This window comes from Anomaloglossus baeobatrachus, chromosome 1 (genome assembly GCF_048569485.1).
Source record: "Anomaloglossus baeobatrachus isolate aAnoBae1 chromosome 1, aAnoBae1.hap1, whole genome shotgun sequence".
Taxonomy (NCBI): Eukaryota; Metazoa; Chordata; class Amphibia; order Anura; family Aromobatidae; genus Anomaloglossus; species Anomaloglossus baeobatrachus.
Window position 1 is genome coordinate 949,509,430 of NC_134353.1, and position 14,474 is coordinate 949,523,903.

Below are 14,474 nucleotides of genomic sequence, written 5' to 3' on the forward strand. Positions count from 1 at the left end.
ATTCTGACAACAATGGGGTTCCCTCCAGTCTTCATTCCATAATTAAATTTGTCGACTGCTTTCCTGGCACCTGATTCCCCTGTCGACCCATATTCCCCTGTCACACTGCACTAGCCGATTCAAAAAGTCCTTTAGCCTCTACGTCCCACCCACAGGGATTTAGCTGATGCTATTGCTTATTACAACAGCACTCCTCCGCCCGTGCTTCTGGCCAGGACCTACTCTTCTCCTTTAAGAATGCACTGACTCTTGCTGTACATCTAAGAACTCACACAGGGGAGAAGCCGTAATCATGTTCTCTATGTGGAAAGTGTTATCAGAAAAAGTAATTTCTTAATGTACATCTTAGAACTCACACAGGGGAGAAGCCATATTTTAGTTCAGAATGTGGGAAATCTTTTACCCGGAAGTGAGCTTGTGAAATAACGCTATATAAGTGAGTAAAATAAATAAATATAGAAACAGTACACGAAATATGATAGTAGTTAATTTCAAGATAAAGTCACACATAATACAAAAGAGATGACGGTTCTGTTTGCAGTTGTCAATAAATATCACTATCAGCAGATAGAATCCAGATGTGATGGCAATCATCCAAGAGCCATGTGCCAGGGAATTGCGTCGACAGAGGGAAGAAGGAGGCCGCTCTGACAGTCTTTTGAATCCCCACTGAGTAATGCTCGGAGGTCATATTTATTGAAACGTTTTAACATGCAAGTCAATTCACTCCATTATTGGTTACTTTTTAATCCTCACATAATTATTGGTTACACCCTTGTCTGATGTTATGCTTGTGGGGGGGACAGGGCAGGCAGTGGTAGTCGTGTGGAGGGGTTGCCAGGTCGCAGCGCAGCCGTTCGGTAACCCCTTGCCTCCCAGTTGCCACACTACTGCAGGGATGCTTTCGCACAGTCCCCGCTTCCACTGAGTAAAAAAATTAGACACATATACTTTCTTTAAACAGCGAAACTTTACTTGATCACGTAACAAGGAAACTTTCATCTCGTATGACACGAGCACCAATTCTGACACCAATGGGGTTCCCGCCAGTCTTCGTTCCATAATTAAATTTACCGGCCGACTGCTTTCCTGGCACCTGAGCTCCTTTGGATACTGCTAGGCCCCTCATTCCCCTGTCTGATGTCTCACTGTACTAGCCGATTTAAAAAGTCCTTTAGCCTCTCCGTCCAACTATAGGGATTTAGCTGATGCTATTGAACGGGCTCATTACAACAGCACTCCTCCGCCCATGCTTCTGGCCAGGACCTACTCTTCTCCTTTAAGAGCCCACTGACCTTCAGTCTTGCAGGGAAATTCGTTGGGTTTTCAATCCAGGAAAGACGGACGCCACCCCGACCAACTGTACTTAACTGGGGATGCAGTTCCAATAGTCCTCTAAAGAGCAGAACCCCGCATGTCCAGTGTCAAGGGATGACCCTTAAGATCTTCAATTCTCAAATGTTTGGGCTAGTTATCCCTTTCTCCTACTGGGGACTCTCCTCCCCTCCTTCTACATTCTGTCCTATTTCTACACTATACCCCTCCTTTCACTTAATCCTTTTCCTACCTAACTAGGTGCCACGACAGCCGTCACTAAGCCACATTGTCACCTGGTGGCCATTTACCAAAATACACAATACCAATTAATACATATCATACCCTTTCTGTGTGCTGGCCACTTCTGCAAGGGTGGCGTAGCCTTGAACCCCCTACATGCTGATTGGTTTTTTAGAGTATCACATAAATCTGAAGCCACATGTAACAAATGGATACCAATATAATATTATTGGCATGGTGTATGTCCCTTAAGGTCTTTATCTTATTCTGATTTAGGTTTACAGGCTTCTTAGCACCTTACACTTAGCACCATCTACACTTACACCTTATGTAAGTGTAGAACCTGCAGAGTCATGTTTTGGGAATCAAACGCTACTTTAGATGCGTTATCTATTCGGTAACGTCTTTATATTTATTGCAAAGTGGCAACACCATGAAACGACATGAATATATCATTCTATGATATGGGTATATTACAACACACACAAGATGGTGCTGCACATAAATCAGACTGTAAGGTGTATCATTATAACAAATCCAAACAATAATAATATCCAGATTAACCCCTTAAGGACAATTTCAATTCTGTCCCTGATGCCGTGGCCAAATTTTACAAATCTGACCAGTGTCACTTTATGAGGTTATAACTCTGCAGCTTCATCGGATCCCGGTGATTCTGAGAATGTTTTTTCATGACATATTGGACTTCATGATAGTGGTAAATTTAGGACAATATTTTTTTGCTTTTATTTGTGAAAAAGAAACATTTTGTTTTTCATTTTTTCCCTCACCTAGCTTTAATGACATTTTCTTTATTGCTGGCCCAAAAAAAACGCATCAAAATCCGCACCAAAACCACATCCAGTGTTTGATGCATTTTTTTGTCCTAACAAATCTGCAGCGTGTGTACATAGCCTTAAGGGTACTTTACACGCTACGATATCGGTAACGATATCGCTAGCGAGCGTACCCGCCCCCGTCGGTTGTGCGTCACGGGCAAATTGCTGCCCGTGGCGCACAACATCGCTAACACCCGTCAGACGGACTTACCTTTCCTGCAACGTCGCTCTGGTTGGCGATCCGCCTCCTTTCTAAGGGGGCGGTTCGTGCGGCATCACAGCGACGTCACACGGCAGCCATCCAATAGCAGAGGAGGGGCGGAGATGAGCAGCCGGTTCATGCTGCCCACCTCCTTCCTTCCGCATTGCCGGTGGACGCAGGTAAGAGATGTTCGTCGTTCCTGCGGTGTCACACACAGCGATGTGTGCTGCCGCAGAAACGACGAACAACATCGTACCTGCAGCAGCAACTATATTTGGAAAAGAAGCAACGTGTCAACGAGCAATGATTTTTCACCTTTTTGTGCTCGTTGATCGTCGCTCCTTGGTGTTACACGCAGCGATGTCGCTATCAGTGATGGATGTGCATCACTAACGATATATTGTTAGCGATGTCGCAGCGTGTAAAGCACCCTTTAGAGTGATGAGACAAAACACTTCTCCTCAGGAAGTCCCGAAGCACCTCTACCATTAAAAGTTCCAAATTGCAGATGAAAACCAAATGGAGCAAACAATGGTGGCTTGCCAGTAGACTCCTGGTGATGATTGTTGATAGCTAATTCGCTAATTCAGCCACTAAGATACCCAATTCTCATAGTTCTCGGTGCAAAACACCTCAGGTAAGTTTCAAACTTTGATTTATGCTCTCCGTCTGCCCAATCGAATGAGGGTGGAAGGCAGAAGAAAAATACAACTGCACCTCCAGTCGAGTACAAAATGTTTTCCAAAATTTGGAAACAAACTGGGATCCCCAATCTGAGACCACATCGGAGGGAACCTGATGAAGCTTTATGAACTCATTGATGAACAACTGAGTTCAAAGTCTTGGCATTCGGAAGTCCCAGTAACGCAATGAAGTGTACCATTTTACCGAACCTATCCACAAACACTAAGACCACAATTTTACCTGCAGAGAAAGATATGTAAGTAATCAAATCCATGGATAAATATGTCCATGGTCTACTATGGATAGCCAAAGGCAGGAGAAAACCAAACGGCCTAGTGTGCGTAACCTTGGAAGGTGCACAAATTCAAACGGATGCATAGTCAACCACATCCTGAGGTTGCTTTACTACCTGGATTACCCGCAAGTACAAATTGTGATGTTCCCCAATTAGCTCATGGCACAACTTGGATGGCACAAACAAACAACAACACAAACAACTTGATCTGTGATTACCATAATGGGATGAACTGCATTCTCCATTCAATGGCGAAACTCCTCGAAAACCAACTTAATCGCCAAGAGTTCTCTATTGCCAATATTATAGTTTCTTTCGGCTGAAGACAATTGCTTGGAAAAGTAAGTGCAAGGACGCAATATACCTGGGGTCAGACCTTGTGACAACACAGTCCCCACCCCCAATCAAATGCATCAACCTCTGCAATAAATGGTTGTAAAACATCAGGCTAAGGCCTGTTTCACACGTCAGTGATTCTGGTACGTTTGTGTTTTTTCTTCTACGTACCAGAATCACTGACATACGCAGACCCATTATAATCAATAAGTCTGCTCACACATTAGTGATTTTTCACTGACCTTGTCTCCGTGCGGCGTACCCGCGTGTCTGTGATTGCCGCATGGAGACATGTCTATTTTTTTCTGGCATCACTGATGTCCCACGGACCACGCAGTGGTGTGATCTGTGAGACACGTGCCAGAAAAAACGTGCATATAAAATAAAAATAATTTTTACTCACCCGACTTCAGCGGCGCTCTCTGCAGCCTGTTCTGCCTGCTGCTTCTGAGCCGGCTCATTACTGTCGTGCATATTCATGATGCATGACAAAGCCGACCCGGACGTAGCTGCTGCGGGGGTCAGCGCCGGCCGGATGCTACACCGCGGGAGCGTTCAGCACCATGGAGAGCAGGAGCGGGCACAGGTGAGTTGATCTCTATGTGCAATCACGGACCATGGAGAACGGAGCCCGGATTGCACTTAGACAACCCACGTGTGCCGTGAATCACACGTGAATCATGTGCGTCTTTGACACGTCAGTGAAGAACGTCTGTGTTTTTCACTGACGTGTGAAACGGGCCTAACTGAGTATAGCTGCTGTGGAAAACATCTCTTTAAAGAGAAAATAGCCTGCTGGCCGGAGTCCGACCATTTAGAGAAATCTGACCTCTTTATTTGTCAGGTCAGTGAGAGGCTTTACAATTACCGAAAAATTCTGAATAAATCTCTGGTAAAAGTTGTAAATCTTAAGCCCGCTACACACGCTTCAATATATCTCACAATCCGTCGTTGGGGTCAAGTTGTAAGTGACGCACATCCGGCATCGTTTGTGAGGTATCTGCGTGTGACAGCTACATGCGATCAGGATTGAACGCAAAACCGTTGATCGCAAACACATCGTATCATTCTCTAGAATTGAGCGTTTTGTTGCACGAACCTAGTCAATTGTAACGTGTGACATCCCTCATACGATTTTGGTGTCTGATGCTATGTGCGCAGGTGTGCGCTCTGCACCGCAGCTTCAAAAAGGTCTGCTTCAGAGCGCAGCTAAAAAGCTGCGTTCTGAAGCGCCTCACAATGTCTGTCATGCACTAATCTCTGTCAGTCCGTCACTATCTCTGTCCCTCACTCTCAGTCCATGTCAGTCTATCCCCCTCTCTCATATACTCACCGATCCCCGATCCCTGGCGCTGCACGGCATTCACACTGCTCCGGCGGCTTTTACTGTTTTGAAAAAGCCGGCCGCCCATTAAACAATCTCGTATTCCCTGCTTTCCCCGCCCACCGGCGCCTATGATTGGTTACAGTGAGACACGCCCCCACTCTGAGTGACAGGTGTCACACTGCACCCAATCACAGCAGCCGGTGGGCGTGTCTATACTGTGTAGTGAAATAAATAATTAAATAATTAAAAAAAACGGCGTGCGGTTCCCCCCATTTTTAAAACCAGCCAGATAAAGCCATACGGCTGAAGGCTGGTATTCTCAGGATGGGGAGCTCCACGTTATGGGGAGCCCCCCACCCTAACAATATCAGCCAACAGCCGCCCAGAATTGCCGCATACATTAGATGCGACAGTTCTGGGACTGTACCCGGCTCTTCCCGATTTACCCTGGTGCGTTGGCAAATCGGGGTAATAAGGAGTTATTGGCAGCCCATAGCTGCCAATAAGTCCTAGATTAATCATGTCAGGCGTCTATGAGACACCCTCCATGATTAATCTGTAAGTTACAGTAAATAAACACACACACCAGAAAAAATCCTTTATTAGAAATAAAAACACACACATATACCCTGGTTCACCACTTTAATCAGCCCCAAAAAGCCCTCCTTGTCCGGCGTAATCCAGGATGATCCAGCGTCGCATCCAGCGCTGCTGCATGGAGGTGACCGGAGCCGCAGCAGACACAGCCGCTCCGGTCACCTCCATGCAGCAAATGAAGACAGCCGTGCGATCAGCTGCTGTCACTGAGGTTACCCGCGGCCACCGGTGGATGCAGCGGTGGCCGCGGGTAACCTCAGTGACAGCAGCTGATCGCGCGGCTGTGTTCATTAGCTGTGTGGAGGTGACCGGAGCGGCTGTGTCTGCTGCGGCTCCGGTCACCTCCATGCAGCAGCGCTGGATGCGACGCTGGACCATCCTGGATTACGCCGGACAAGGAGGGCTTTTTGGGGCTGATTAAAGTGGTGAACCAGGGTATATGTGTGTGTTTTTATTTCTAATAAAGGATTTTTTTCTGGTGTGTGTGTTTATTTACTGTAACTTACAGATTAATCATGGAGGGTGTCTCATAGACGCCTGACATGATTAATCTAGGACTTATTGGCAGCTATGGGCTGCCAATAACTCCTTATTACCCCGATTTGCCAACGCACCAGGGTAAATCGGGAAGAGCCGGGTACAGTCCCAGAACTGTCGCATCTAATGTATGCGGCAATTCTGGGCGGCTGTTGGCTGATATTGTTAGGGTGGGGGGCTCCCCATAACGTGGAGCTCCCCATCCTGAGAATACCAGCCTTCAGCCGTATGGCTTTATCTGGCTGGTTTTAAAAATGGGGGGAACCGCACGCCGTTTTTTTTAATTATTTAATTATTTATTTCACTACACAGTATAGACACGCCCACCGGCTGCTGTGATTGGGTGCAGTGTGACACCTGTCACTCAGAGTGGGGGCGTGTCTCACTGTAACCAATCATAGGCGCCGGTGGGCGGGGAAAGCAGGGAATACGAGATTGTTTAATGGGCGGCCGGCTTTTTCAAAACAGTAAAAGCCGCCGGAGCAGTGTGAATGCCGTGCAACGCGGCGCCGGGGATCGGTGAGTATATGAGAGAGGGCTGCTAACTTCAGTTACTCAGGGGATTAGTGGTCACCGGTGAGTCCTTCACTGGTGACCGCTAATCAGGACGCGACACAGACAGAGCCGCAGCATGACAATGAAGTCGGGTGAAGTTCACCCGAGTTCATTCTGACAGTGCGGCTCTGTCTGTGTCTGCTGTCATCTGCCATTCAGCTCTGCTACATGGCTGTCTGTGTCTGCTGTTAGCGGCCATGTAGCAGAGCTGAATGGCAGATGACATAGTAAAAACGCATCCCACATTACACACGCTTGTCAAGTCAATAAATAAAAAAAAAAAAAGGTGCTCAATGCATACGTCACAGATCACATGATCTAAAGGATCGCACACAAAATTGACCAATTTAACATAGACTACTAACGCTCGTGTGACAGCAAATGAACGACCAACGTGCAATCTCATAAGATCCCGTATGCAACCTGGGCGTGTCACATCGCAAATGCGATTGTACAACTAATTGCAACGTGTAAAGTGGGCTTTAGAAAGCACTGCAATGCTTTCAGGTTTTCTGGACCAAGCAAAAACCCTGAATATGACAACAGGTACCCCTAAAATTGCACCTCTTGGACAGCGAAAACACACTTCTCCAGTTTGGCATACATTTTGTTACACTGCAATGCTTTCAGGTTTTCTGGACCAAGCAAAAACCCTGAATATGACAACAGGTACCCCTAAAATTGCACCTCTTGGACAGTGAAAACACACTTCTCCAGTTTGGCATACAGTTTGTTACACTGCAATGGTATCAGGTTTTCTGGACCAAGCAAAAACCCTGAATATGACAACAGGTACCCCTAAAATTGCACCTCTTGGACAGCGAAAACACACTTCTCCAGTTTGGCATACATTTTGTTATCTGTTAGAATCTGTAATACCTGCTTTACATGTATCTGATGTGTTTCCATATTGGGTGAGTAGATCAAGATATCATCCAAATAAACCACCACAAACTTGCCCACCAAATGGTAGTGACAGTACAGAGACCTTTCCAAAGATCTTTTTACACCTAGGCCTGCGACTGGAACACGGGGGCATCCGCTACGTCTTGAGGAAAGAAGGTTTAATCATAATCACAGACGAGGATTCTTTACTGTACGAGCAGTGAGACTATGGAACTCTCTGCCGCATGATGTTGTAATGAGTGATTCTCTACTAACATTTAAGCAGAGCCTGGACGCCTTTCTTGAAAAATTTAATATTACCAGTTATGTATATTAGATTTTATGACAGGGTATTGATCCAGGGAACTAGTCTGATTGCCGGATGTGGAGTCAGGAAGGAAATTTTTTCCGCATTGGAACTTGTTTGCCACATTGGGTTTTTTTTTGCCTTCCTCTGGATCAACATGTTAGGCTACGGGTTGAACTAGATGGACTTAGGCGGGCTTTGCACACTGCGACATCGCAGCCCGATGCTGCGATGCCGAGTGCGATAGTGCCCGCCCCCCGTCGCAGCAGCGATATGTGGTGATAGCTGGCGTAGCGAAAATTATCGCTACGCCAGCTTCACACACACACTCACCTGCCGTGCGACGTCCCTGTGGCCGGTGACCCGCCTCCTTGTTAAGGGGGCGGGTCGTGCGGCGTCACTGCGACGTCACACGGCAGGCGGCCAATCAGAGCGGAGGGGCGGAGATGAGCAGGATGTCAACATCCTGCCCACCTCCTTCCTTCCGCATATCCTACGGAAGCCGCAGTGAGGCCGGTAGGAGACGTTCCTCGCTCCTGCGACTTCACACACAGCGATGTGTGCAGCCGCAGGAGCGAGGAACAACATCGGACCGTCGCGTCAGCGTAATCATGGATTACGCCGACGCTGCACCGATGATACGATTACGACGCTTTTGCGCTCGTTAATCGTATCATCCAGCCTTTACACACTGCGATGTCGCATGCGATGCCGGAAGTGCGTCATTTTCAATTTGACCCCACCGACATCGCACCTGCGATGTCGCAGTGTGCAAAGTGCCCCTTAGAGTCTCCCTTCAACCTTAAAAACTATGATACTATGATGAATGGTGAAAAATATAATTCACAAAATGCTGGAAAACGGCGGGGGTATTAGTGAGACCAAATGGCATGACCAGACATTCACAATGTCCCTCAGGTGTATTGAAAGCTGTTTTCATTTTACCTCCTTCTCTGATTCTAACAAGATTGTAGGCCCCCATAAAGTAAAACTTGGAGAACCACTAAAGCCAGCTTTACACCTTACAATTAGGTGTGCGATCTCGTATGCGATGTGACACGCCCAGGTCGCATATGCGATTGAATGAGATTGCACGTAGGTCGTTCATTTGCTGTCACACGTGCGTTAGTAGACTATGTTAAATTGATCAATTTTGTGTGCGATCCTTTAGATCATGTGTTCTGTGACGTATGCATTGGGCACCCTTTTTTTTTTTTTTTTATTTATTGACTTGCCAAGCGTGTGTAATGTGTAGGGATGCGTTTTTACTATGTCATCTGCCATTCAGCTCTGCTACATGGCCGCTGACAGCAGACACAGACAGCCATGCAGCAGAGCTGAATGGCAGATGACAGCAGACACAGACAGAGCCGCACTGTCAGAATGAACTCGGGTGAACCTCACCCGACTTCATTGTCATGCTGCGGCTCTGTCTGTGTCGCGTCCTGATTAGCGGTCACCTGTGAAGGACCCACCGGTGACCGCTAAACTCCTGAGTAAGTGAATTGAGCAGCCCTCTCTCATACTCACCGAACCCCGATCCCCGGCGCTGCACGGCATTCACACTGCTCCGGTGACTTTTACTGTTTTGAAAAAGCCGGCCGCCCATTAAACAATCTCGTATTCCCTGCTTTCCCTGCCCACCAGCGCCTATGATTGGTTACAGTGAGACACGCCCCCACGCTGAGTGACAGGTGTCACACTGCACCCAATCACAGCAGCCGGTGGGCGTGTCTATACTGTGCAGTGAAATAAATAATTAAATAATTAAAAAAAACGGCGTGCGGTCCCCCCCAATTTTAAAACCAGCCAGATAAAGCCATATGGCTGAAGGCTGGTATTCTCAGGATGGGGAGCTCCACGTTATGGGGAGCCCCCCAGCCTAACAATATCAGTCAGCAGCCGCCCAGGAGTGCCGCATACATTAGATGCGACAGTTCTGGGACTGTACCCGGCTCTTCCCGATTTGCCCTGGTGCGTTGGCAAATCGGGGTAATAAGGAGTTATTGGCAGCCCATAGCTGCCAATAAGTCCTAGATTAATCATGTCAGGCGTCTATGAGACACCTTCCATGATTAATCTGTAAGTGACAGTAAATAAACACACACACCCGAAAAAATCCTTTATTATAAATAAAAAACACAAACATATACCCTGGTTAACCACTTTAATCAGCCCCAAAAAGCCCTCCTTGTCCGGCGTACTCCAGGATGATGCAGCGTCGCTTCCAGCGCTGCTGCATGGAGGTGACCGGAGCTGCAGCAGACACAGCCGCTCCTGTCACCTCCACACAGCTAATGAAGACAGCCGCGCGATCAGCTGAGCTGTCACTGAGGTTACCCGCTGTCACTGGATCCAGCGGTGGATGCAGCGGTGGCCGCGTGTAACCTCAGTGACAGCTCAGCTGATCGCGCTACTCACCGCTGCTCCTCTCACCTCCACGCAGCAACTGAGGTGAGTAGCGCGATCAGCTGAGCTGTCACTTAGGTTACCTGCGGCCACTGCTGCATCCACCGCTGGATCCAGTGACAGCGGGTAACCTCAGTGACAGCTCAGCTAGACACACACAGCAAATTAAGACAGCTCAGCTCGCGCGGCTGTCTTAATTTGCTGTGTGGAGGTGACCGGAGCGGCTGTGTCTGCTGCAGCTCCGGTCACCTCCATGCAGCAGCGCTGGAAGCGACGCTGCATCATCCTGGATGACGCCGGACATGGAGGGCTTTTTGGGGCTGATTAAAGTGGTTAACCAGGGTATATGTTTGTGTTTTTTATTTATAATAAAGGATTTTTTCGGGCGTGTGTGTGTTTATTTACTGTAATTTACAGATTAATCATGGAAGGTGTCTCATAGACGCCTGACATGATTAATCTAGGACTTATTGGCAGCTATGGGCTGCCAATAACTCCTTATTACCCCGATTTGCCAACGCACCAGGGCAAATCGGGAAGAGCCGGGTACAGTCCCAGAACTGTCGCATCTAATGTATGCGGCAATTCTGGGCGGCTGCTGGCTGATATTGTTAGGCTGGGGGGCTCCCCATAACGTGGAGCTCCCCATCCTGAGAATACCAGCCTTCAGCCGTATGGCTTTATCTGGCTGGTTTTAAAATTGGGGGGGACCGCACGCCGTTTTTTTTAATTATTTAATTATTTATTTCACTGCACAGTATAGACACGCCCACCGGCTGCTGTGATTGGGTGCAGTGTGACACCTGTCACTCAGCGTGGGGGCGTGTCTCACTGTAACCAATCATAGGCGCCGGTGGGCGGGGAAAGCAGGGAATACGATATTGTTTAATGGGCGGCCGGCTTTTTCAAAACAGTAAAAGCCGCCGGAGCAGTGTGAATGCCGTGCAGAGCCGGGCCGGGGATCGGAGAGTATGAGAGAGGGGGTAAGAGGGATAGACTGACATGGACAGGGAGAGAGGGACAGAGATAGTGACGGACTGACAGAGATTAGTGAATGACAGACATTGTGAGGCGCTTCAGAACGCAGCTTTTCAGCTGCGCTCTGAAGCGGACCTTTTTTAAGCTGCGGTGCAGAGCGCACACCTGCGCACATAGCATCAGACACCAAAATCGTATGAGGGATGTCACACGTTACAATTGACTAGGTTCATACAACAAAACGTCCAATGTATGAGGAATAAACGACGTGTATGCGATCACCGTATTTTCGTTCAATCTTGATTGCACGTAGGTGTCACACGCAAATACGTCACGAACGATGCAGGATATGCGTCGCTTACAACTTGACCCTGACGACGGATTGAAAGATTTATTGAAGCGTGTAAAGCAGGCTTTAGTTCCCACAATCTGGTTGAATAAAGGCTGCTTTACACGCTACGATTTCATATGCGATCTTGTATGCGATGCGTCCCGCCCAGGTCGTATATACGGTCTGAAGAGATTGTACATAGGTCGTCTCTGAGCCATCACACGTGCATATTCTATACGATGTGCAACATCGATCAATATTTCGTTAGATCTAGGAGATCGTGTTAACGATGACACCAGCATATTACTCACCGTTTCCGGGAATGAAAGAGGCAGAAACCGGACCGCAGACAGGGATAAATGATTAAAATTACACGAGTTGCGTACGCCTTATAAAGCACGAAGGACAATTCGGTACGCAGCTGGTACCACCAATCATAGCGGTGGGCGTAAGGCATGGCATGTAGAGACACGCCCGCGTCGCATATGACGTACATAAGAACGATGAGGCTCGTCGTTGGTAGGGGGGTACACGTATCAATATGCCGGTTTCGTTCAACAAAACGAACAATATTTAGAAAATGAACGACGTGTATGCGATCAACGTTTTTTCGCACAATCAGGGTCGCACGTAGGTGTCAAACGCAACGGCGTCACTAACGATGCCGGATGTGCGTCACTTACGACGTGACCCCGCCGACATCTCGTAAGATATATTGTAGCGTGTAAATTCCGCTTAAATCCAGAATCAGAGGGAGAGGATAAGGGTCTCAGAGGGTGATCTGATTCATTTCTCGAAAATCCAAACAATGGCGGAGACCCCCATCTTTCTTAGTAAGTATGAATAACCCTGCTGCCATGGGCAAGGAGGAGGGTCTGATATGTCCCTTCAGGCACGCTCACACAAGCGTGGAAAAACGGACGAGTGCAATTCGAGAAAATCTCGCATTGCACTCTGACCAATGTTAGTCAATGAGGGAGAGCAGGTGGTCCGATTCTGGATGCGAGAAAAGTCGCAACATGCTGCGATTTTCTGCGAGAGCCGTATCCCTCGCACCCATTCAAGTGAATGGGTGTGAGAGAAACATCGGACTGCACTAGGATGTTTTCTCAGTGCAGTGCGATATACGCACAGTATGACAATGGAGGAGATGGGGGGATTAACCCCTCCCACTCCTCCGCAGCGCCCGTCCTCAGCTTCACAGCTGTGACACGATTGCAAGATCCGGTCACAGTCGCATGACACTCGGCTCACGCTCGCAGCAGAGCCTGAGCCGGGGGACATTAGCATATCGCATCCGATGCTGTCACATCACATGCCAAACGTTAATGTGACTCCAGCCTTCTCCAGCCTCTCAGCAAATGTAATCTTTCATGGCTCATCTCTCTGGACCAGAGAGTTTATACAGTCTGGACTTGGGTAGTTTTGCTCCACAACGCAGATTAATGGGACTGTCATATGCACGATGGGGAGGCAAATCCTGGCCCTGCTACATCCTCCCACACAGCAAACTCCTGCACACACTAAGCAGCAGCCCTGACCATGTGACTGATCACATGACGGAAACATCACACAGATCCTGTGAGCACAGGAAGTGCCGACTCTGAGGCGGAGGTGAGTGCATGTTCTCCGAGCTCCAGACATCTCCTCACCCCGCACTACAGGAGAGAGCGACAGACCCCGCACTACACATGAGGGAGAGAGAGAGCGACAGACCCCGCACTACACATGAGGGAAAGAGAGCGACAGACCCCGCACTACACATGAGGGAGAGAGAGCGACAGACCCCGCACTACACATGAGGGAGAGAGAGCGACAGACCCCATACTACACATGGGGGAGAGAGAGTGACAGAGCCCGCACTACACATGAGGGAGAGAGAGCGACAGACCACGCACTACACATGAGGGAGAGAGAGAGCGACAGACCCCGCACTACACATGAGGGAAAGAGAGCGACAGACCCCGCACTACACATGAGGGAGAGAGAGCGACAGACCCCGCACTACACATGAGGGAGAGAGAGCGACAGACCCTGCACTACACATGAGGGAGAGAGAGAGCGACAGACCCCGCACTACACATGAGGGAAAGAGAGCGACAGACCCCGCACTACACATGAGGGAGAGAGAGCGACAGACCCCGCACTACACATGAGGGAGAGAGAGCGACAGACCCTGCACTACACATGAGGGAGAGAGAGCGACAGACCCCGCACTACACATGAGGGAGAGAGAGCGACAGACCCCGCACTACACATGAGGGAGAGAGAGCGACAGACCCCGCACTACACATGAGGGAGAGAGAGCGACAGACCCCGCACTACACATGAGGGAGAGAGAGCGACAGACCCCGCACTACACATGAGGGAGAGAGCGACAGACCCCGCACTACACATGAGGGAGAGAGCGACAGACCCCGCACTACACATGAGGGAGAGAGAGCGACAGACCCCGCACTACAAATGAGGGAGAGAGAGCGACAGACCCCGCACTACACATGAGGGAGAGAGAGCGACAGACCCCGCACTACACATGAGGGAGAGAGAGCGACAGACCCCGCACTACACATGAGGGAGAGAGAGCGACAGACCCCGCACTACACATGAGGGAGAGAGAGCGACAGACCCCGCACTA